This window comes from Prinia subflava, chromosome 7 (assembly GCF_021018805.1).
Source record: "Prinia subflava isolate CZ2003 ecotype Zambia chromosome 7, Cam_Psub_1.2, whole genome shotgun sequence".
Classification (NCBI taxonomy): Eukaryota; Metazoa; Chordata; class Aves; order Passeriformes; family Cisticolidae; genus Prinia; species Prinia subflava.
Window position 1 is genome coordinate 6,209,171 of NC_086253.1, and position 24,398 is coordinate 6,233,568.

Consider the following 24,398-nt stretch of genomic DNA (forward strand, 5'->3'; position numbering starts at 1 on the left):
ACCAAGCAGTAAAGCCAAAGCAACACACCTTCATCATCCTCATGGACTCAGAGATAACAGGATCCACTTGGATTCACCACAGACACATCCTGAAACGTCAGAAATGAGAATATGAAAATGTGGGAGTGGACAGCCACAAATACACATGGGCAATTCTCTCATTTCTGACCCCATACTGTCAGCAATCACCCAGCCTCAGCCAAGCGGATCTTCCAGGACTGAAACCCACGTGCCAATGCCACCAACGTCGCGGGACCACCCAAGGCCAGCCTCTGCCAGCCAGAACCACACAACTCCCACGTGGCTCAGGGAGACAAGGCCACGCTGATGCCTGGTAAGGGCCATTTGGAGAGCTGTTTCAAGGAGGTTCTGAACACGTTCCAGTCACTGAGTGTTGATTCTGGCAGGCACAAACTGAGCCGTGCTCGGTCCCACCGCACTCGGGGGCTCGCTCCAGATGGTTACAGATGCCTCTGAGTGGGGAGCAGCTGGTTGATGTTTTCTTGACTTGGTTACAAGCAGATAAAACCGTTTGCGTCATGGTTGCTTTTGACTGAAAACGGGTTTGCTTAATTCACTTTTGGCTCGGTAAGGGGGCGTTTTTTAGCTGGAGACAAAAGGGTTATTCTGTCAGATTATGGAAATGTTTTGCACGGGCTTGCCTGTCATCTAAATGCTCAATCCAAACTCAAGAGAACTTTCTTGAAACATATGCAAAGGCCCCCACTGGTGCTGTCACATGAAATGCATTGATTGTCTCGTTCACTTATTAGTTGTGTTTTGCCATAACATGTCCTGACTGGCAACAAGCTTTGATTTCAAGTTTTCTGGAGAGATTCCAGCCTGGAAGAGCATTAGTCCCCATTTGTGTTTTGTCTTCACTGACTTCTCAGGGTATTTTACAAAGCTTACCCTGAAGATACTTCTAGCCCTAATTCTTGGAGGTGAGAGATTTCCTTCTTTAATTTTTGTAACTGTTAATAATTAAAGAAGAGATCAAGAAGCGATATGGAGGGAAAATCTTCTCACTCCCCAGTTGCCCAGAATTGCTCAGGATTGCTCAGTTGCTCAGGATGGAGGTTCACCCATCTTGAACAACACTGATGAGACTGGGAAGTGACAATTGATCTGATCTTACCTTGGAAGTTCTAATGCCAGATCTCATCCCCAGAATATATTTGACTTTATTATGAAGTACAGAGCCCTTCTACCAAGTAAGACTTTTCAGTTTCTTCCTGTTTTTTGGGAATAGTTTACTTTTGTCTGAGCTGTCAGATCACAGTGCATCAAATTCCCTTTGATACAGGATTCCTCCATCCAAGCATTTTGAAGCACAAATGTTATTCTTTACAGATTAAGTGGGGTAACCCAGTTCACCTGATTGGATTTGAATGCCAACTAACTATCAATCAGTTAGATAATTTCTTAATTCAGAGATTTTCTTAATAACACTATCTTCAAATTATTAGTATCTCAATACATTGCTTAAAAACTCAAAAGTTAATATTTTTCTTCGTCACCGACACACAAATCAGATAGCCTCTAAAGTACTCCTATTTTGTTTGATAGTGAGATCTAGACAAACAGCACCAGGAGTGCAGATTTCTGGTTTTGGTCAGATTAATCCTTGGTGAGTCTGGATAAATCTTGAGAATTATAAAAACAGACCTGCTACAAGCAAGAAGCATGGGACTCACAGTGTGAAACAGTTCATTTCAACAGGAAAAAATTATTCCTTGTGAAGAGTTGTCATTGACAATGGTATAAAAACAACCACAGATTACCTTAGCTGTGCTGGGAAATTTGCTTTGCTGGTATCCTAAACATGGAAGTGCAATATAAATCATGTACATTTTCCTTTTCTGCTAACTGCTTTCTCTGCCATAAAAAGAGTCTCTGACTGCTAAAGCAAATTGATTCCATGTGCCAACTCCCCCACAAAATTAGTGAATCTACTGGAGGATGCACTGCCCCTTTATGGATGCCTGCATTGCTTATTGCTCCGGGAATGGGTCTGATGGGGTGATTCAAGACCATCTTGTGCAGCACACATGCAATTATTGCTGGGACAAGAACCCATTTTATACAAAGCTGTATTTATCCTTGGTGTGAAACGACGCTGCTTCAAATTATCCGAGTGACTCTACAGAGACTGTGTTCAGCAGTTAACTCATTAACATTGCAGTCTCCAGATGGGCAAAGACAGATCACATGGATTTATACATTTATTGAACAGCCAAATTCGGCAGCTCCCTTAAAACAATATCTAAATATTTTCTAACATAGCTAAGAGGTCACTCTGATCTATTTTAGAGTGCTGCTTACAAAATCTGTACTGCCTTTGAAAGCAATCTATGGGCTGGACTGTCTTTAAAGGTGCTATAATTCTTGCTGAATATAATTGGCCACATTACTTGCCAAATTATGGCAAAAACTGACATCCCCTGCCTTTGAATAAATTTTGCTTTATGTGTTTAAACTCCAGATGTGTATAGTACCTATGGTTCATCTACATGTGGTTGTATTTCATCTGCTACCTTGAGTGCTTGATGCTAAATCAAGTATGACAGACTGAGATGTGACACTATATTCCCACTTCAGAGACCGTGGAGCTTTTCATAAGAGAAGCCCAGAAAATATTTATTTCTGCAGTATTCCAAATCACCTAAGGAAAAGGTGAATGAAGAATTTAACTGAGATGTTTGCTTAAAAAAAAAAAAGAGAGAAACAAAAGAGGAAAAGAATGATTCACTGCTTAGAAACTGAAGTCAAGGCAAATTAAAATAATTATCATCACTATAAACATGTGTCTTCAAACAGCTGGAAGATGGTAAACTCTGCCTCCTCCAGTGCCCTGATGAAGACACAGATATTGGTCAGAACTGAAACAGAAGTTATAGAGAAAGGATTCGCTGGGTGATAGCTGATGTCCAGGGTTGTGATCTGTCAGAATTGGATTATATGTTTTGTATCAAACATCCATCAATCTAAATCTTTTCAAGTGTCATGATTTTGGTTGTCATCCCTCCCCTCTTTATGAGGCTCTTGAGCAATCTGCAGGACCCTTGTCTCATCCTTTTACCTGCCCTGAGTGTGCTGTTTCACAGAGAGAAATGTGTGGGGTTATTTACTAGTGTGTTATTAAAGCCTCTTCCCGTAGATGGATGCATGCTCATATGTTGCCATGTTAACAGGAGTTATATAAAACATGGTCTCATTAGAAGCTCCTGGAATAAAAAGATTACTTCAGCTACACAAACCTAATTTTTTGTCATCACAGAACATCCTATCCTACACTGCTTCCTGACTCCAACAGCATTTCTGTGAAGCTCAGAGGTAGAGAGAAAAGGGAAACTCACACCTTGTTTAACTTCCAGCCTGGTGCCAATACTCCTCTTACTGCAAGACAGAATAACCAAAGACCCAAAGTAAATTAATTCTCTGTTCAAACATTGCTATCAGAAATTATGTATGGCAGAGTTCCCTGAAAATCACCAGCATATGGAGAATTTCTTCAAAGATTTACAGTTCCCCAGGCTCTCTCAGATAAAGACAACATATTTAGAGAAGAGAACAGCAAGTAAGAGTGACGAGCAGCATCATGTTGCCTTAACAGAATGTCTACCATCCAATGATGGCATCTTTGATCACTTGGAGCCAGGTCCTCCCATAGCAGTGTCTGACAACTGCCCCCTCCCTGCTCACCTCAGGTGTTTAATTACACATAAGAGAAGAGCAATAAATGAACTGAATTATGCAAAGCAGTACCCTCGCAGGATGGAGATAATGACACAGCCATGGGAATTTCTCTCAGTAAATCACTTACATCCCTAGATTTGGACAGTTATCAAAAGTAGCCCTGGAAGGGATGAAAGTGCCTTTACTTGAAGGCAGTGTGAGTGTATGTAATTGCTGACAAAAGTTTGCCCGATCAGTTCTTAATGACCCTGCAATCGTAGAAACTTCACAATCTCTCCAAGAAACCTATCCCACAGGTTTACTGCCCTTCAAAAGCTTTTCCTACACTCAGTTTAAGTGTCCCTTATGTTATTTTACCAAGACTATTATTTTTCCTGACAGTCATGAGCACAGAAAACCTTCCTGTCCTCTTTGAACTGGCTCTTTTTGTGGCACTACATAACCCCATGTCTTTCAACTTTTACTCGCAGATCAGAGACTAAAAAAATAAAATAGGCAAACTCCTCACACTCTTTATCAGAAGAGAACATTAAACTCTTCCCTGTACATCCACAATTTCCTTAACAATTCATTAATGAGAACTGGCCATTGGTTTCCCATGCTGAGCAGAGCAGAGAGACCTCCTGTCTGCCCCTGATGGTGGGATGTTTTTCACTCTCACAACACCAACCATTGCCTACTCACAGGTAATCTTTGATCTGTTATACCAAAAGAGAATTTTCTGGAGAGCTGTTCTTAGCCGATTCTTTCCCAGCCTATTTTCTTAGCTAAGTAATTTTCACTTGTCCTCCACTGAATTTAGCCCTGTTTCTTCAGAAATTTGTGTCATGTATCTCACAAATATAACCCATTCCTCCAATGTGCTTGCAGCTCTTCTGAGTTTTATGCCTGCCATGAACTTATCCAGCAAACCTTAACTTTTTTTTTTTCCAAATCAAGCTATGCGACCTTTTTGCCTCCCCAGACCAACCCACAAGGGCTTTTTCACTGTAAGGGAAATTAAACCAGTTTAACACAACTGATTTTTGACCTACCCATATTGACTATTTGTCTTCCAACTACTTTTGCAACTGTTACAGACAATTTGTTATGGTCGATTTTATTTTCTTGTAGAACTGTTAATCTGACTGGACTGTAATTCCCAAGTTACTTTGGGAAAAAATAATTTTTCCCCCTCTCCAGTATTGTTCAAGCTTATTGTAATTATCTGCAGACAGCTTTCATTCTCCACTGAGTAGCAGACCAATCCTCCCTTTGATCTTCCTTTTTCTATTAATGGATCTTACAGAATTATTTCTGGTTATCTTTGAGGTCTCATTTTGTGCCTTGGCCTTTCTGGTTTCATCCCTGAATATTTGTACTGTTTTTTCAGATCTATTCTAAGAAATTTGACCTCTTCTTTTTTTCCTGTGTGTTTCTGTCTGGTGTTGAAGTTACAGAAAAACCCTTCATCATCTACCCAGCTCAGCACCTACTGAATTTCCTATTCTTGCATTTGGGCAGCCTGAATTCAGCCCTCAGCTTACTCTGAAAACCTGACAACTTTGTCCTCTGTTAGTCTTACCTCTTAAGAGTTCTTATGTATCACATTTGAGTTTGTTGATAATTGTCTTCTTGAAACCCGGTGCTTTTATCATGATCTCTCCCATCTTCCTCTTCTGACACAGAAGTCCCTAGGCAATTAAAGACAAAAAAATCTATAAATCATCCAGCAAGTGTTACAGTCACCCATCATTTAATGATTATAAAGTTAGATATACAAAGGAATAAAGTGTAGCACTTCAGCTGCCAAATAGGACAAAACAGTAGTTAGGAGAGAAAGCTTTATGAGAAAGCAGAATCTACCAGCCTGTGCTCAGGTAGTGTGAGAGTTTCAGAGGGTTTTGTGACTGTCTCCATCCAAAACAACGAGAAATTTTCTGATCCTTGACTCAGTCCTGCAGTTCTGTTCTCCTGATGACCCCAAAAAACACCTAATAATCTCAACAGTTCAGCCAAAACAGGAAGTGAAAGCATGACACTCCTCCTTGAGCAGTGGCACCGTATTTCAGCACACTCCTTTTTGTATTTTCATCAACAGCTTTAAATTTCTTCTGTGGACAAAGCATAAGTTTTAACCTTGAACTTTTCAGGGCTCATTGACAAAGTAAAGCACTTCTCTGAGCTCCAGCACAGAAAGGGAACTCATCCAGGTCTCTTTTGAAGTGTCATTCTCCAGTAGCAAAATAGATTTTAAGCACTTGCTTCGAGACACAGCTTCCCCTGATGGGGCAATTAACCCCAAATGGAATAAATTCAGAAAACATGGCAATTAGTCCAAATCAGCCTTTCACTCAAAAGCATTTAACCACCACCTAGAAGTAGATATTTGAACAACTGTGGGTTTGGAACAACATCCCCCCAATGCTTAAATAACCCAGCAAGACCTAGAATCCTGGAAATCAGCACTAACACCAACTCCTTCTACACCACTTACTCCATACCAGCCCTCCCTCCCTGGACCTGCTGCCATGGATGGAAAGTGAAAGCGGCTTGTCATCTTCACAAGGAAACTTTTCAGCTTCTCTTTGAATTTTCATTCCAAGAAAGACAAATCCCAGACGTACAACAACCCTCTGGCTATTCTGCATATTCCCCTCTGCAGGTGGGCTTGACCCTGATTGTTTACATGTGCTCATGTCCCCTCCTGGGGACAGATTTACACATTCCTGCTGCTCAGAGAGACCCTTTGGACTGCTGGGGATGGGACTCTGGAGGCTGCCAGAGGCTGGGCACAGCCTGCAGCAGCTGATGCCCATGGAGATGGTGCCTGCCAGAAGAGCTGACTGGGGCATGGAGAATGCTCCACTCGTGGGGACAGTTCTTTGAGTGCCCTCAGCATTGCAGGAGAGGGATGTCTGTTCCAGACCTTATGACACAAGGCTCATGAAATTTGAGAAAGAGGGGGAAACGGTGGTAGGGGTGTTTCAGATGCCTGTAAGACAATAAGTAGGTTACGAAGAACAAAACAGCATCAGCCTTTCAATATGCTGAAAAAAATAAAAACATATAAAATACATTGAGAAAAAAAATCTTTCTTTTTTTTTTTTTTTTTTTTTTTTTTTTTTTTTTTTTTTTTTTTTTTTTTTTTTTTTTTCAGTTAAACATTTTAGTCTCTGGCCTGTGGCAATATAGACAACAGCTGCCCTTTTGGCTGGACAGATGAGCCCCAAAACACCAATGTCCAGTAATTTCTGGGAAAGCAGCCAAGGGCTGATCTCTGTCCTCAGCCTTCTGCAGGGCTTGGGAGCAGCCCCTGTATTCAGCCCAGCATGCTTTTTTCCCTCTGGCTTTTGGGGTGATTATCAGCAGAGAATCACTTTTACAATGCAATTTTCTCAACATTTGAAGAGGCAGCAGAATACCCTCGACGGAAAATCCCCACATCACAAAGATCCTGTGCCTGGAAGCTGGCCAGAGGTTGCTGGCCTGCAGACTGGATTGCAAGATCCATCTTTGCAGCCAAGAATTTTCCCTGCTGGACCAAAGAAATGCAGGAATCCATGTCCAAGCAGCAGCAAGAATTTAAAAAAAAAAGTGCATGGGGTGAGACAAGCGCAGCAGGAGAATGTAAGGTGATATTGTGCATTCCCTGTCTGCTGTGTGGTCCAGCAGCATCCAACTGCATGTGCATGTTTCCCAGGAAGGGGATGGGAAGAAGGACCAGATATTAAGCAGGCAACAAACCTGAGAGCTTCCAGGGAGAGCTGCCTACACTGGCCGTGGGAGAATGTGAAGGGAAGAACTGGGTTAAGCCCCTGTCCTTCCATCCCACCACTGAATCTCCCGAATCTTCCCCAGAACCCAGACACCAAATGTTCTCTCACTGAACAAAGTCCACAGGAGATGGTGACTCCCTTTACTCAGTCATCTCTGGACAAATTACTCAGCTGACTCAGGTATAAATCCTAAATTCACTGAGATAGCTTAAGCCCCATCTTCCACAAACTGTGGAGTATTTGCCTGTGGGACATTGTTAAATCCCTGAAAAATAGCATAAGCAGTTACTTGGGAGCAACTTTCCCTATCCCTCCCTTTTTCTTAATGTTCTTGTCAGCAGTGCAGTCCTGTGCAATGCAGGGGGATTCTGCAGGGAGCCTGTAGAGGAGCTGCCTGTTGCAGTGCTGGCATCCAGCCCAGCCTGTGGGATCAGCCTCTGTGGAGTGAGGGATCCCCACTCCAACCCAAATTTCATAAACTTGTTCATCTCTTTACTGCTCACTCTCCACAGCAGCTCTTGGTCCAGCTAGGGAAGGAGTGTGCTGAAAAATTAATGAGGAGATTTAAATATCTGATGAAAAGACAAGTAGATGGAGGAGATGAAGGAGAAGGATATGTTTTAAGGATGCCTCTGCTTCTGCTAGGTGTAACCTGTCTCTGCAGAATGGATCCAAATATATCCTCTGTGTTAGAGACCAGATTTCTGCCTGGATCTTGATATTGTCCTCTATTTTCAGAGGTCAAACTGCCCTTCCTGTCAGTCCAGACTGGCCTCTGCTGTACCTGCTTTCCTTTAAAATTTTCTACTACTTATTTTTGAGACACTGTAAGGGTCAATACCAGGGGAAATTAGATTTCCTTTGCTTTCCATAACTGCATTTCTCACAGTTTACTGGGTCAGAGAGATGGAAGCTTTTATTAATAAATCAGTTTTTTTAGTAAAACAGTTTCATCACTGCTTTAGGGGAACAAATTGATTGACCAGGCTTGCAGGTACAACTCTGTGTGCCTGCAGGCTTGAATCAGTCACTGCACTGACTGTGCTCCACCAAGAAAAATTCCCATCCATTAAAGCTGATCATATCTTTTCCCCTCCTTTGCTGAGAAAAGAAATGGAAAATTTTAAAAAAAGTAATCTGAGAGAAATTAACACTGCAATAATGAAATGAAATTATATTAGAGGCAGTCTCACACAGAAGGGCATGAGAACTGGGCACTCAGAGGGCCACAGCACTCCCACTGTGCCCCTGCACTGGGCAGGCTCCAATCTATGGCACATTTCTGCTGAACACAGCCCAAAGGCATGTCACAGGGAATTAGAGAGGCTGCTTCAGCCCTAGCCTGGGCTTCCTGCTTTTATGAGTTAAAATCTGATCTTCAAGTCTGTTTGAAAACAACTGTTGAGGTTTAATTATCTATGGTGGCAAGTAGTCAATAGCCAGTCTAACATCTCCTGGTCTCCAGGCTGGAAGCAGGGAAGGACTGAGTCTGTGGCAGAACTCAGTCTGTCTGTACACCCTAGAAACTTTCCAAGCCTGCAACTTGGCTCTCTCTTCCACTTGTACCAATCTGCTAAACGTCCCTATATGTGCTAATATTTTCAGTTACCACCTCCTAAAGCTTGAAATAACATATACATGTTTTTGTTCCAAACCCACGTCTAACACTCTGCGATTTGAGAGTTTGAATCTTCTCTTGCATTTGTCTGCATTAATTTGCAGAAGAGGCATGATTCAATCTGAACCTTATTGATAGAACCAACTAATGGCTGGGATTTACACAGAAATAATACAGCCATCAAAAGCTATCCAGGAGTTTGAAGCATCAGAAATAATCACAGTGCAGTGAATAAGATCATATGAATAATTCAAGAGCTTCAGTCTCACAAATTTGGATTCCTATAAGATCACTGTTCTTTTTTTCCAGAATTGTAAGCTTAAAAAGAAAAAAAATGGTATCAGTCCTTGTACATATATTTAGCTCATCTTGAAAAAACATCATGTTCCTAGTAGTTCCCTGTGATTCATAGGAGTACATGTAGGTGTGTCAGACCAAATCCAGTACTTCTTTAAGCTAAAGTTTTCTAAAAAATCTACTAACCACAAGGAAGCAGACCTTCCAATGAGAAATAAAAATTAGGTATCACCCTTAATTTTTAGTTTATTTTTCAATTTTTAAAACATTTGCCCTAATTATTTTTGTCTGGGATGAGAGCAGAATGCTGGGGTAGCCTTGGGCACCCTCTGGCTATTATAAATACCCTTTTTCAAGCAATCTCACACAATTCCTCTTTGAATGCAGCCTGTGTGGAAGCTGTGCCAAAACACTCACTGCAGTGATTGTGCCCAGGGCTCTGCACTGGCCCTGCACTGCTGGCACAGTCCAAGCTGCCCCTCAGTTTTGTCCTTTCCTCAAGCCACTTGGTAAATGTGTCTGGGCAGAGAGAAATCCTGGATTCCCCATCCCTGGAAGTGTTCAGCTCCAGGTTGGACGGAGCTCTGAGCAACCTGGGCTAGTGGAAGGTGTCCATGGCAGGGGGTTGGAATGAGATGGGCTTTAAGGTTCCTTCCAGCCCAAACCATTCTGTGCTTCTATGATCTTTCTCACACCTGGATTTCTGCATGGCTCTATCAGGCATTTTTACTCTCTCTTGCCCGTTTTTATTCTCTGTTTCCCTTTTCCCCATTTTTTCAGCACTCAGCAGGCTGCTTTAATCCTTGCACAGCACGGAAAGGGTGGCCCAGACTGCAGGAATTAGCAGCCCTTGGAGAAGGGCAGGCCTGGGTTCCAGCCCTGTCTCTGAATGTACTTGTTAGAAATGGTACAGCAGGATCTTGTTTGAATAGACAATAGACAGGAAATTAACAGTTAAGGCTGAAACTCTAGTCCTTCATACCTGTGATTAAAAGAAAACAGATATCATGCTGAAAGAGAAATACAATTTCAGCCTTCGTGTAGCACTGTCCTTCAAACAGTGCTTCCCATCAGGCATCATTTCTCTGCAGATATTAGCCATTAATTTCCTTCATTTAAAGTAAAAAATATCCCCAGAAGATTATAAAACACTCTGTATTCCCAAACAGACAGCTCATAATGGCTCATCCTGAATATGCCATTCTGTCTCTCCACACAGATATTAAATGGCTGAGATAAATCGTGGCTTGGGGGTTTACAGAGGCATCATGTCAGCAATAGCAATGGATTACAAACTTCCTCTTTTAGACAGCAAACACCCAATTACCAGCATCATCTTCCTTCACGCTCTGAATAGTGAAGGGAGGGTTGTCATCCATGATTTTTCATTTCTCAGTAGATGGACGCTGATATGGCAACGCATGTCACAAGTGCAAACTTGAAATCCAAAATCCAAATCCTTAAACAAAATGCCCCTTTGCATGACCCATGGGGTGGGAGCAGGGATCCTGCTCCAGCTTTCCATCCCTGAAAAGTGTGGGGGTGTGTGGGGAGGCCTGAAAATGCTCTGGACATATTTGCACCATGAGCAAATACAACTCTTGTGATAAAAACAGATTTTTTCAGAAGGGCCTGGACAGGCTGGAGGAAAAGGCTGATGGGAACCTTGTGGAGTTCAGCACAGTCAATACCAAGCCCTGCACCCAGAATGGGATAACCTTATACAGCAGTACAGCCTTACAGCCTGGGGACCAGCTGCTGCTGTACCTAGGGCTCTGAAATCTTTGGAAATTACCAAAATTTTACTGGGCAAGGATTGAGCAACCTCAGCCTCCTTTGAGGATGGCCCAGCAGAAGTCAGGTCAGATATTTTCCAACCAAAATATTTCATGAAATTCAACCTCTGACCTTCTCAAGAGTTCCAAGCATGGGAGAAGTCTCCTAAATGAAGCTCTTTCTTGCTGGGTGATATTAGGCTTTTCAGCTCAAGCTTAAAAAGTATACTTTAGAAACTTGTTAGCAATAAAACACCAAGAGATCTATCTGGTAACAATAACTAAACATAAATGATTAAAAAGAGATTGATCCCACTTGCAAGCATTTAAATGTGCCAGCTGCTAAATTGCAACATAATGCACAGACCTGGATGCCTGTGCCTGTTTCAGACAGTGCTGGGTGAGGGCTGTGCAGGGCACAGGCTGCCCATGCTGGCCCTTGTCCTGGGAGCAGATCAGCAGCCCTGAGCCCTCGGTGAGTGTGGTGGTTAGAAAGAGAAAAAAACAAGGAGTTTGGGTTTTTTGGGTTTTTTGGTGTTTCATTAAGAGAAAAAACCAAGGAGAACATGGAAGCAAAACCCCCATGGACTTCACTGGGACATGAGGATGTGATAACAATTCATCAGAGTGGCCAGGACCAGGGGACCATGGCTCAAAACAGCCTGGAATGGTCAGGAGGGTCTGGAGATTCTTCCTAAAGTTTCTGCTTGGGAAAGGCACACAAAACTTAGGAAGGAGGGAATGCAGAGCGAGTGGCATCTGGAAGAGGATGGCTCATAGGTGGGCATATTCCTAATCACAGAATCATAGAATCAGAATGGTTTGAATTGGAAGGGACCTTAAACATCATCTAATTCCAACCCCCCTGCCACAGGCAGGAACAATTTTCACTAGACCAGCTTGCACAAAGCTCCTTCCACCTGCCCTTGAACATTTCCAGGGATAGGGCAACCAAAGCTTCTCAGAGCAACTTGTGCCAGTGCCTACATGATGCAATTTTACCCTACGTGCATCAGGCACCCACAAGTGTTGGAAGTAAAGCTCACTCACAACTCCAACATCATCCAAACTACCTCGCCCAGCAGTTGTCCTGATCCCATTTTTTGCTGCTAGCAGAAGCTCAAATTTTTTTAAGTATTAAGGCACAAGGGTAGCACACATTCCCAAGAACAAACATAGGATAAAGCTGCAGACAGGAAGGAAACAACCCCATCAGCCCCCGTGAATAGGACTGAGCAAACAGATCTATTTGACCCCTTACTCCACCTGCTCTGTTTGCAGATTGAATCATTCCAGCATGAAGAGAGGCACTCAAAAGGGTACTGGGCCTCATTCGAGGGGGCTCCCCTCCCAGATAGGACTCATGGCACTCTCAGATTGTTGAGAATACACCATGAGTTTCCCACATACCTGTTGCATTTCCCTGGGAAATGGTTTCTCCCCCCAAAGACCTCTAGAGCCTGTAACCATGTAGTTTAACCCTTCCTCTCCTTTCTGACCCTGTCAACTGTGTTCCAATTATCCCTCCTCAGCAGAAGCCTAGATAAGGCCCTCTTCTTCCACAGTATCCCTCTTTCCCCTCTGAAACCACCTGGAATAAATGCCTTGAACTACATCTGAGGGTTAGAGCCTCTTTTGGAATCCTTTGCCCTGTCCCTGAAATATTCCTCCAAAGCCTTCTAGGATCTGAGCTAGCACAGGAACTTTGGGGGGCAGTAGGGGGGATATTTCATATACCCACACTGCCAGCTGGGAGAAAGGAATGACAGGCATGTGCAGCCCATCCTGGGGAATCATCTCAGGTCCCTTTCACCATCACTTCTGCTCACAGGTGTGTGCCAGGCTGCATGTCCTGCATATCTCCTGCTGCTGTTAGTCATTTCATCTGCAGGCAAGGTCTGCTACGTCTGCTGCTCCCTTCATTATGGAAAAGTTGTCTGTGCACAGTTTAAACAAGCCCCCGTTCTGCTCTTTATCAATATTGCACACGTTTCCTGTCTCTCCAACGCTCTGCTTGCAGCCACACAACATTTGTTCATAGCTGCAGGCTATGTCAGCAAGGCTTTGATAGAGCAGCAGAGGAGTTCCTCACTCAGACAAACAGCACAGGGAGAATCCACTGAGAGCTGCTGGGATTGCAGCCGGATGGAGCTCGGGGCTGGAAATGGGATTTTCCAGCATGCACAGGGAACACTGCTGCAGCACCTGCAGCTCCCCTGGGAGGTGTTGCCCGTGCTCCCCTCCAGTCTGGGATTTCAGCTGGGAGTGCACATCCAGTGCTGCAGCTCTTTGGGATGCTCCAGGCTGCTCTGCCAGACGTCACATGGAAGTCCAGGGCAGCAAAATCTCTGCTGCAGTGGAGGGATGTGCACACCAAGTACCTTGGAGGACTTGAAAGCTCTCATCTTAGGTGTCTGACTTGGGCTTGCAAAGCTCCCTGGTGTCCATACAATTCCAGGCAGCATTCACAGCCCTTCAGCACAGGGCATCAGCAGCCCACCCATGTGTTCAGCAGAGGTTCCTTCTGACCTTCCCATCCCTGGAGGTGTCCAAGGCCAGGCTGGATGGGGCTCTGAACAACCTGGAATAGTGGAAAGTGCCCCTACCCATGGCAGGGTCTTGGAATGAGGTGGTCTCTAAGGTCCCTTCTGACTCAAACCATTCTGTCATTTTGTGATCTTCAACAAGAATGTTGTAAAGCTCGTGACAAGTTTCTGTATTTTGCTTCTCTCCAAATCAAAGAACACTAGTAAGCACAAACTGTGCCCCAGCACCATCATCCACACCAAGAAACATTCTGTTTATCCCCTGAGGTTTTTCATCACAGAGGCAAAATCAGGCCTTTGCTGATTGCCAAATACCAGGAAGCTTTAAACCAGGAAGCAGTTTTGCTATAGAGGATAAATGCCCTCAAATCTATCACACTGTGAGTGAGGGCTTACCTTTCATTTGCATAATGATTAAAACAAACTTGTGACTCACATACTTACGGAGGTAATAATTACCTGCCATTTTTATGCAAGGGTTGATTTATTTCTGGGGGCTTTAGCACCAGTTTTAAAGTGATTGATTTTGGACCCTTCTGTTCTGAGCTATCTGGACTGACCTAATCTCTAAAAAGGCTTTGAAGGTCAGCACTTCCTGAAATTGAAACTTTGCTGAAGTTCTCCTCCTGCACACACACACAAAAAAAAAATCATAATTTGCTTTTTTAATCCCCAGCTGTCACTGCTTAGTCTCATGACCTTAAATGAGCAAGAAGAAAGGAAATAGAACATCCACAGCCCACAAAAATGCTAGCAGGGCGTGACTGTTTTACTGCAGGAACAATGCTAGGGTGTATAACTCAATATACAGAAGAAAAATTACACTAACCAGGACAATCCAAACAAATGTCACATCCCTGACAAGTGCTGGCAATTCAATTTTAACTCACATCATTGAGACTTGCTGCCAGGTAAACTCCAAGTCTTAGAGACTGAACATTAGTCAGAGCAAAGGTCCATTCAGAGCCCAGCATCTTGTGACTTGCACGAGAAGGAGAGAATGTAATTCTTGGCCAAACCAGGAGAATAGCAACAGCTCGAGCAGGATGTGGCATCTGGACCCCTGTTCTTTTGGTTGCCACCATGTGCTGACCTCCTCACCATTTGCCAAAGACCTTTCTGAATCCACCCTTGTTTTTTCAACAGCCTTTGCCAAGAGGGTCGAGTGATCTCAGCCTACCCATATTCTGGGTTAAAACTACTGCAGTCCAATCATTTTGGTGCTACTGGTTCTTGTTTTGTGTAAAACAGCAATGAGGCAAAATTATCTCTGGGCTGACCAAACCATAACCCCTGAGAGGGCCTTTGGAGAAGGCCTTTGCTCTTCCACAGCCATGACCAATTCCTGGACCTTTTCCAAGGAACCTTTCCTTGGTTCTCTTCAGAGAGTGTGGCCCGCCCATCATTTAAGCTGGGAGCAGAAAATGTCTCCATACAAGAGCAAAATGAGGTTCATTTTACCTTGCCTGAGGCTGTCCAGATGCATTTACAGACACTTTCACCTCAGGTACTTGAGTCCACAGATTAACTGCAGATACAAAAACTACAAAAAAGATATATGTGGACTTTCAGCCTTTTTGATTCCAGGTCTCCTCTGCACCTCAAAGAATAGTGCCAGGGGCCAAGAGGGACACAAACCTAAGATTTTTAAAGCATGCTCTGCATGTCAGGGCCCCTGTGATACCCACTGCTGGCTTTTAGCTCAGTTGGACACATCCAGCACTGCACTTTGGGTAAAAGAAGCTTGAATTTTCTGTTTGTGGAGGGTCTCTGGTGCACTGATGTGTCCAGAGCCCGTGAATGAAACCTCAGGTCCAGCAAAGAGGGGCCAACAGATGATGCTGGCTCCTGCTTCCTTTCTGGAGCTCAAAACAAGGTCACCTTCTGGATTAGTTTTGAGTTTTTACAGTGGGACTGACCAAGTATTTAACTCAGAGCTCCTTCCCTGTGCTCTGCCTGGCTTTGGTACAAGGTAAAGCCAGAACCTGCAGTTTATTACCACCAGAATAACAAGCCCAGTTCCACCAACAGAGAAACACAACTCAGAAATGTCTTTTGCTGAAATCTCCCCTTTTTTTTGTGACTACCTCACCGCTCAGTCACCAGGCAGGAGAGTTCTTCATCACTCTGCCACAGCCCCCAGCTCCCCTCTGCAGCTCCAGCAGAAGAGGCCTGAGAGGGTCACCAAGGCACATCAAGCAGCTCAGCTTCCCCTCCTCCTTCCCTCCAGGCCCTCATCCTCCCTCTGACAGAGCACAGGAGGAAAGGGGGAGATTTCTGCAGCTCCAGAGCCCTGCAGGCAATTTTCTCTTTCAGAGTGACTAGGATTGCTAAACAAAAATGACCATTTGAGAATTTTGAGTCATCAGAGCCATTTTCAAGCAGGCTGGGTATGCAAGAAGCATGTACACACTGATGCCAGCAGCTCAGCCAGAGCTTCAGGTCCTGTACCCCTAGAGCTGGGACAGGCACTGCTGATGTCCCTGTGGGGAAAGGGCTACAGCAAACTCTCTGCCAGGGACTGATGCGAGCACAGCCTCACCTCTGCATGCACAAAATCACAGACAGAATAATAAAATTGTTAGCAGTGGTGTAAGTAGCCACACCAATATGCAGGAGGCCTATAAAACCTTTTAAGGCTGCTTGCAGAATTCTCACACAGGAAAGGTGAGGCAGAGAATAGTGCTCTCTCCCTAAGACGAAGATAAGGAGTTGACTGGGAGTTTTATTGATGGAAATGGGATAAGAAAGAATGAATGGCAGCTCTGGAAAATGGCCCTGATTCCAAAGAGTGGGCAGAAAAGAGTGTCTGGCTGCCTTTTTAATCTTGTAGCCTTTATTTCCAGCTGCAGTTAGGGATCAGCTGGTGTCTCTTTCAGCTATGCAGAAATTAGGAGTAATATAATGACAGGTCCTCTTCCATGTGCTATTTTCAAGTGCATGCAATACATTTTACTGCTCAGATGACAGCAACACTTCCAAAGGCATGTAAGTCAGGTAGAAATGCTTTCTTTTTCAGATGTGACTTGGACCTCAATCTACAGGGTGTTTTGGGAGTTCAATTTTCACCAATACTCAAGAAAATCAAAGTGGGATTATTAGAGAGGAAAAAGAAGATACCAAGAATCTTTCTGTACCAGGGTTTTAGTGCCAATGCTCTTCAGATTTGGTCCTAAAAATCCAAAACTGAGTTCTAAAACCAGAGCCCCAAACCATCACTATGTGCTCTGCAAACTCACCTTCCCACTTGTACCACAGCAGCCAGGATTTTTAACAGCCTCTCAGGACTCACATCTCACTGCCCTGAAGCTCCAGAATGGTGCTTCAAGCAGGTCTGCAGGGAAATAGGATGTATTTTCTCTTGGTTCATTCTGCAGGACAGGGATCTTCACCTGTGGTTTCATTATCCTCCCTCTGCATCCAAATGCTTTTCACAGGCACAGCAAGGAATCAAGCAGAACTCAATGACCCCTGATATTTAAATGGCTTTGCATTACATTATCTATTACATTTTCTGTCCAGGATGAAGAGTGCCTGAGCAGTGCTTTTCTCTTTTCCTGGCATATCTCAAGGTATTTTTTCTACAGAACTGTAGCCTCTCTCTAAAACCACTTGGAAGACAACCTCTTGGCACAGAAGTGTTTGTGGGAACATATGGCCAATCTCTGTCTTGGCACGCTGGGGAGGTCAGCAGAGGTTGCTCCCAAAGCAGGTCAGTGCTGTGCACACCTGGCACCCAGCTGGAGCTGCTCACACTGCATCCAGCACAGCCCTGTGGTGCAAACAGGACACCCCCTGCACAAGGGACCACTGTGGACAATTTGCAACACCCCAGAGAACTTCTACCTCCCACTCCCCCTGCCTCATCCTAATGCCTGTCCAGTTTAACCAGCCCCTCTGAAATTTAGGCTTGGAGTTTAGAGGGATGGGAACTTGCAGGTGTCAATAGCACAAAGGGTGAATTTCAGTGTGTAGCATTTGTGATTCTGCCTGGAAGCCCGTGGAAATGCCAGAGCACTGCATTACCCCTACAAATGTCAGTCAGCAGAGTGAAATAGTGCAGCTGTGTGAAACAATGACACCCCTCTGATGTGATATATCCCCACAGCACGGCCCTGCTCTGCAAACTGCAGTGTCCCACAGCCAAGCCTTCCTCAAATGCTCAGCACATGATTCATCCAAGTTCCTTCTTCAGGAAAAATAACAAATGGGGTGTGTGAACGCACTAAAGGCCAAAAAAGCCTCAGAAGATACATCTTGTGTAAAGCCTTGTGAATACAACTGAGCCCTGAGAGATGATGGTCACACACCTGCCAGTGTAACTCTCTCAGGACATCTCCAGAGGCCTAAAACAGGTCATGGCCTAAAGTGTTGTGTGCACTGAGTGAGGTCAGGCACTCCTGGGGTTCTGGTGACCCTGCTGACTTGAGAAGAGCATGACCAGGCTGCAGGAAGCACAGGCTACACAGTCACCAGTGTCACCAGTAGCCCTGGAGGGATCCCACATCTCTGCATTGACATGATACCATGGGATATAGAGCAGCCAGCTTAAGTCAGGCTCATGCTCTGTCCCTGCTGTCTACAGCTCCTGGTGTACTTAAAACAGCAATTAGAGATGGCCTTGAGTGTTAATAGTCATATAAGCCCTTGAGATTAGACAGACATCACAGCTTTTCCCGCTTAAAGGCAGCTCATTCTATCAGTGGTCTGCACATTAATCTTATTTCTATTAAAGGCACTGAAACAGCCCTTGAAACACCAGTATCAAAACCAGTAAGACAGAAAACATTTAAAATACAGATTAAGACCAAGGGACCATTGGGAGTGCAACCAGCATATCATCAGAACTTCACACTCACCTAACATGACCCATGGCATTGTACAGCCCTGCACAAACCCAGCCAGTGGATCAGGGCTGAACTTGGGTGGATGAACCAGACCCAAGAATAGGCTCTCAAGGCTCTACTGCCTGTGTGAATATTTCTGATGTGGTGGCTTGGAGGAGAGAAAGTGGAAGAGTTGTTTCCTGACCTGCTGCCCCTTCTGCACAGGAGCCAAGGACAGGTCCTTCCTGCTGGAGCTGCTCTGTGAACAACCAGCAGGACTCTATTATGCATAATTTAATTGAACACACTTCAAATGAAACTTTGTGTTCCTGCAAAAAAAAACCAACCCCTAAAAGTGAGATTTTGAAACTGTGATCAATGGTGTTCCTGCCAAAAAAACAACCCCTAAAAGTGAGATTTTGAAATTGTGATCAAAGCCTTATGTAGATTTTCACCAAATTCAGAGGATCAATTCCATAATGCTTTCCTAGAGCAAGTGAACTATCCCACAAGCACTGGTGTGTGATTCCCAGTGGAAACAACTGAGCAGGATTAGGGTGCAAATGTGCTTTCCAATGACATGAAAAACCTAGAGAAAAGCTGAAGTGAATGGATTCCAAAATATTTCAAAGAGGCAATCTCTTCAGTCCAGACATCTGAGAAAGTCATTGATGATTACAGCAAGAATGTCAACCTGAAAAGCAGTTATTGGCACACCTCGGGGTCTGTGACAACTTAACTAAGAGGGCAAAATAGCTTTACAAGAAGAAAGGCACAAAAGTGTGATGAAATGTGCAACTTCACTTAGTATCTTTTGGGTAGACAATTTAAAAGACCCATTCATTCCTCTTATAATTAGTTATAGCTGGGGTAAAAAGACATGGAACAGAGTGTCTTCACCACCAGACACCAACATCTGCAGTGCAGGTGTCTGGCTAAAGAGGACACCCTGTTACCCACTGAGAATGGGATGATGTGCTCTGACATGACTTTAATCTCCACTGATCATAATGGGAGTTTAAATATCTGGGAGCTATAGCCATCACAAGTGTGAGCTACTTCAGACTAGGGCAGAAGAAAACTAGGTAGGAGTTGAGTGGATTGAAAGATTTTCCAATGGCAGCCTCTGGAACTGTCTTTTCACACACCAAAATGCTTCAACAGCTCATGAAGAAATCAAGGAAGAGGAGCTTCATGGTCTGTAGGGTTTGCTGCTTTGAGTTATTCCCTCATTGAAAATTAGTCTCTCTATCCTGCAGGAGTATCTCGTCTCTTTTCCATCTAACCATTGACAGAAGTCTTCCCACTGGCAGGGAGGAGCAAGGAAGGGCTGCTCCACATCTCCAGCTGGGTCTGCTGGGCAGGATCATTGTGTGGACTTTGCAGCATGGACAGGTTCCTCCCAGCTGGAGGAAAAAACTTCAGGACATTCTGGGACCACTGTAACCACCCTGCTCCAGGAGAGACATCTTTCATCTGGGCCCCTGGGCAAACTAGACAAGGGACAATTAAACAACTCAAAGGGATGCAAATGGATGTTGAATCAAGGAAAAGATCTCAACATTTCAGAGAGAGATGTTCTGAGCATTGCAGGGTGCTCACATTCCTGTTATTGGGGATCTTTAGCACAACCATATCTGGGTTCAGGCTCGAACACTTGCTATGAAACACAAAATCTTACTAGTACATAAGCAGTTTGTTGTACCTGAAGAACATCACCCTCTCCTTGCTTCTCTCTTCCAATGGGAAGAGCTGGGATTGCTGCTTCTTTCCAAAAGTCCTGCCATGGTGAAAAGCACAAGCACTGACTCCTCAGGTGTTTCCATCAGGAACTCACTGACAATTCCCTCCCCACGTCTGCCACTCACACAGCCAGCAGAGAGATCCCAAGAGAAGGAAATTAGAGACTTAAGGAAAAAGCAGTGGGAAGGAGCATTCTCAGATCTTCCCACATCTTGTTGGCATACCCCGTTTGTAAGTGGCATTGATCCACAGCTGACAGGAGAGAACTGAAACTCAACAGCTTAAGCAGGCAGCCACTCCTGGAAGAGTTTGGATCCATTTGTAAAAAGAAGTTTTTGTAGATCAAAACCACAGGGAAAGATTTTTTTTCAATTGCACAAATCAAAGCCGGAATATTATTTTTTGCAGCTATTGCTTTTTCCATCAAAGAAATTTTCAACTGAACATTTCTGAATATTTTTAAAATTGTTTTTAGTACCTTTGTCACTAGCAGGAGAGGTTTCTGGATAGCCTCAGCTTATTTTCCTTTTTCTCTTAAAGATATAAATTCTGACACAGTTTGAAAATTCAGTAGTGCTTTGATTAAACACTGTAATTATAACATTCAATATATGGCATAAATAAAAAAAAAAATAGATTTCAGAGACTGAATAGTTGAAACAAATTTTCCAAGGCCCCAGTGAATGCATCTCCAGGAGTGGATTGAGATGTCAGAGGAGCAAAAACTTGTCAATTTTGTAATTCAAGAAAGAATTTTTACTCATATAAACTTAATGTAGCCCAGACAAACTCACAAAGCATTTAAATCCTGTAACAGTTTAAATACTCAGTTCAATACTCTAGATGGTGTTAAGTGCATAGCGTGGAAATGCAGTGTTGTGTCTGGAATGCATCTAAGCAGGAATGTGGCACACCAAAGCACAGTGCTCTTCTCTTGCTCTTTTGGGACAGTCTTCAGATAGGGAGGTTTGAAAGAGATCAAATCCTGAAAAAACACACAACATTCTTTCTTCTGATGTTACTGATACTGCTCCATGTGATCCCTAATATGAAAATATACTCAAATGCTTACTCAGTATCTTAGATTTTACTCTACTAGTTGTAAAGTTGGATTCTGCTGTAGAATTAAACTTGAATATTTTCAGACAAGCCAAATAACAACTCACCAGGTGTATTTGTAGGTCAGATTTTGTCTTCCCATCATGAGGCTCTGATCAGGCCTCGTCTTCTTGCGCATGACCAAAGACTGAGAAAGGTCTTTCTGTCCTGAGAGAACCTGTCTCAAAGGAAGAATTATTGTGGTGGAATTCTGTGGCAGCCTATGACACTTTAGTGATACATGCTACAAAAAATAAAATTATTCATTTTAATAATTTTTACCCCAAATCTTTTCAGCAATCCCATTACATGACTGCACCATCAACAGCTGTCTTGGTATGAATAAGAAAGTTGCTGGAGGGAGGAAGGTATTTCTAAAAACCAGGTTTCCATGCTCAGCATGCCCATTCTGCCCATGTGCTGCTGAAGTTTGCTTTCCAAGGCCTTGGGGGCACATCCTGCCTCTCTCCTCATGTACATTTCCTGTCCTTTGCTACACAGGATGGACAAGCCCAAACCCCTACTGCTCCAAATTCATGTTCAGCCTCACAGGGTGAGAGGTTTCACCTGAAACCCTGCTGCATGCCTGACCCTCACTGGCCTGAGTCTCCATGAACAGCACTTCCAGCAGTGCTATCACATCTACAGATCAGAGTTTAATTTAATTTTATGTATATATATATGTATGTACATATAAACAAGATTGTTTATAAATGACTGACTGCAGTGATCCAAGCCAGCTCATGCTTCAAGAACAATTTGCTGTCATGTATCAGGCCCTTTTAACAGAGAGACAAGCAGGAGCAGGGCCAAGAAAGTTACCTTGGCTATGTCCCAAGTGAGAAAGCATTTGGGGCTTGCAGCAAAAGCTCTTGGTCGTGGGTGACTGCAGTGAACAATTCCCAGTGCAAAGCACTTACCTTGAAAGCAGAGCTTTGAGTACACAGCATAAATCAGAATTCTGAGTGCTTCTCATCCCTTACTTTTCTCAAATCCTGCTGGAGGGGTGCAGAAAGCTCAAGTTACAGAGTACCAGAGCTGCTGATCCACAGCAGGAGTGAGCAATAACAACTGCCTGACCCCCTCCAGCCACAGCCTCCTCCCTGTGACCACCACTGCCATGACCCTCTGCAGAGGTCCAGGACTGGAGAAACCACAGCTTTGATGGGGTGATGAAAAATCCAGCCTGGTTAATGTCTCACTCGAGTGTGAAGGTGGAGGAAAGCTCTTCTCCTTATTGCCCCATGCCTCAGCACCTCAGAAACTCATTGTGGCTGGGGAATGTGCAGAGATTCAGGCACGAAGCTGCTGGTGGAGCAAAGTCACAGCATTTTACCCTGGTGATGAACTTTTTCTCTCATTTCCATTTTCATTGAAATATCAATTTGCATTTATTAAAAAGCTCTTACCCTCCTCTCCAGAAAAAAAAAAAAAAAGAACCACCCTGATCTAAAGGAAGAGATTGGTTTACATAAAATCCTATTAGTTTAGCTGATTGCTTCCAAAACATTTCTGAGAAAGCCTTCCATTACCATACAAATGGTGCTGGGCCTTTTGCAGGCTAACTGCTAGAAAGCATAATGATTTGGGCAAATATTCATCAAGGCAGCTGCTTCTGGGGGTGGCTGTGAGCCTGCTGCACACCAGGAAAGGGAAGAACAAGAAATAGCTGCTCTCCTCCTCCATGAAGGCAGCAGCTACACCAGCCTTGTCCCCAGATTCCTGCAGCAGCACCCCAAACAAACAGGGAGCACACTGTCAGTGAGGCTGTGGAGCCAGGCAAAATGAGGAATACAGGGATAACGGGGAGTTTGGGACAGGGGGAGGCACTGGCAGCCCGGGGTGACCGCGGGTGCTGGAGCAGAGCAGCCGGGAGCGTGCCCACCACCTTGGCTGGGAGCTGCATTCCTCCTCGGTGTCATCATGTTCCCCTCCTTGCTGGAATAACCACGAGATCCCACAAGCTCCTCCTGGCCCACAAAGCCAAGAGAACTAACAGTGCTGGAGGTTTACAGACCCCTGTGCAAACAGCTTTTGGAGGTGTTGGCATCGAGTCAATCCTGATGCTCTGGGCAGCCTGACCTTGATGAGGATTCCCCTGCTCACCACAGGGGGATTTGACCAGTTGGCCTTTAAAGGTCCTTTCCAACCCAATCCATTCTGTGCTTCTGTGATCCCTGAGGAGGCTGCTCACCTCTTTGGGATTGCAAGGTGTAACCTGGGTGGTGCCAAAACAGCCAGGAGTGAGGACATCGCCTTGGTGGCCACCTGGGCACTGTGGTGGGCAGGAGGTTCTCTGGGTTTCTAAAAGGGAAGCTCCTCACTGAAGATCTTGCAAAGTCTGCAAAGATTTTGGCAATTCAGGGCTTTTGAGTGACTGGATAACCACAGACCCCTGCTGTCACGTGGATGATGCCTGACCTTTCCTGTAAAGCCTTTGTTAAACACTCCCCAGAGATGGTTTTTGTGAATCAGACAGCCATGTGAACGAGGCAAGGATCCAGATCTAAAACACCATCATAGCTTTGGTGAAGATCCCAAATCTGGGAAAAGAGCCTGGACAGAGCTTGTTTTTGTACTTTAACAACAATCATTGCAATCACCTTCAGGAGAATAAACATCTCAATAATAGCAGTCATGGGATGCAGGAACAACCTCAGTAACTCCCGTAATGCAGAAAGCCACAAAGAACTTCATTGGCCTTTAAGAAAAAGTGTGTGAGGGGGGAGGAAATATCAGTGAGGACTAAGATGCAGCATGAGAGAGCAGTAAAAATTTAAACATTCAGCAGCTATTCTACTTAACATTTATAGGCAATTTCCTATTCTAATAAGCCAAAATGAAAAAAAAAATATAGAGGAGCTATGGTACCAGGGAGATATCATCAACCATTGCTGAAAATAAAATAAAACATCGAATCCCTGGGACTTTCCATCAAGGGGGTGAGTGAAGGGAACATGCCAGTCCTAAGGCTGTGTTGCAACTTCCTGAAAGCACCTCCCAATCTCACACCACCAGATCCAGGCAAATTAGTTCTA

At 44.1% G+C, this 24,398-nt stretch overlaps 1 long non-coding RNA gene across 1 annotated transcript; it reads right to left on the reverse strand.

Annotated features, from left to right (window-relative positions):
• LOC134552491 (uncharacterized) lies at nt 1-24,020 on the reverse strand. The gene is made up of 4 exons (XR_010080877.1): nt 21,643-24,020; nt 21,429-21,538; nt 5,264-5,372; nt 1-89 (listed from the first exon to the last, which is right to left on the reverse strand). It is a non-coding gene; the product is annotated as an uncharacterized LOC134552491 (long non-coding RNA).
• Between the last annotated feature and the right edge of the window lie 378 nt (nt 24,021-24,398).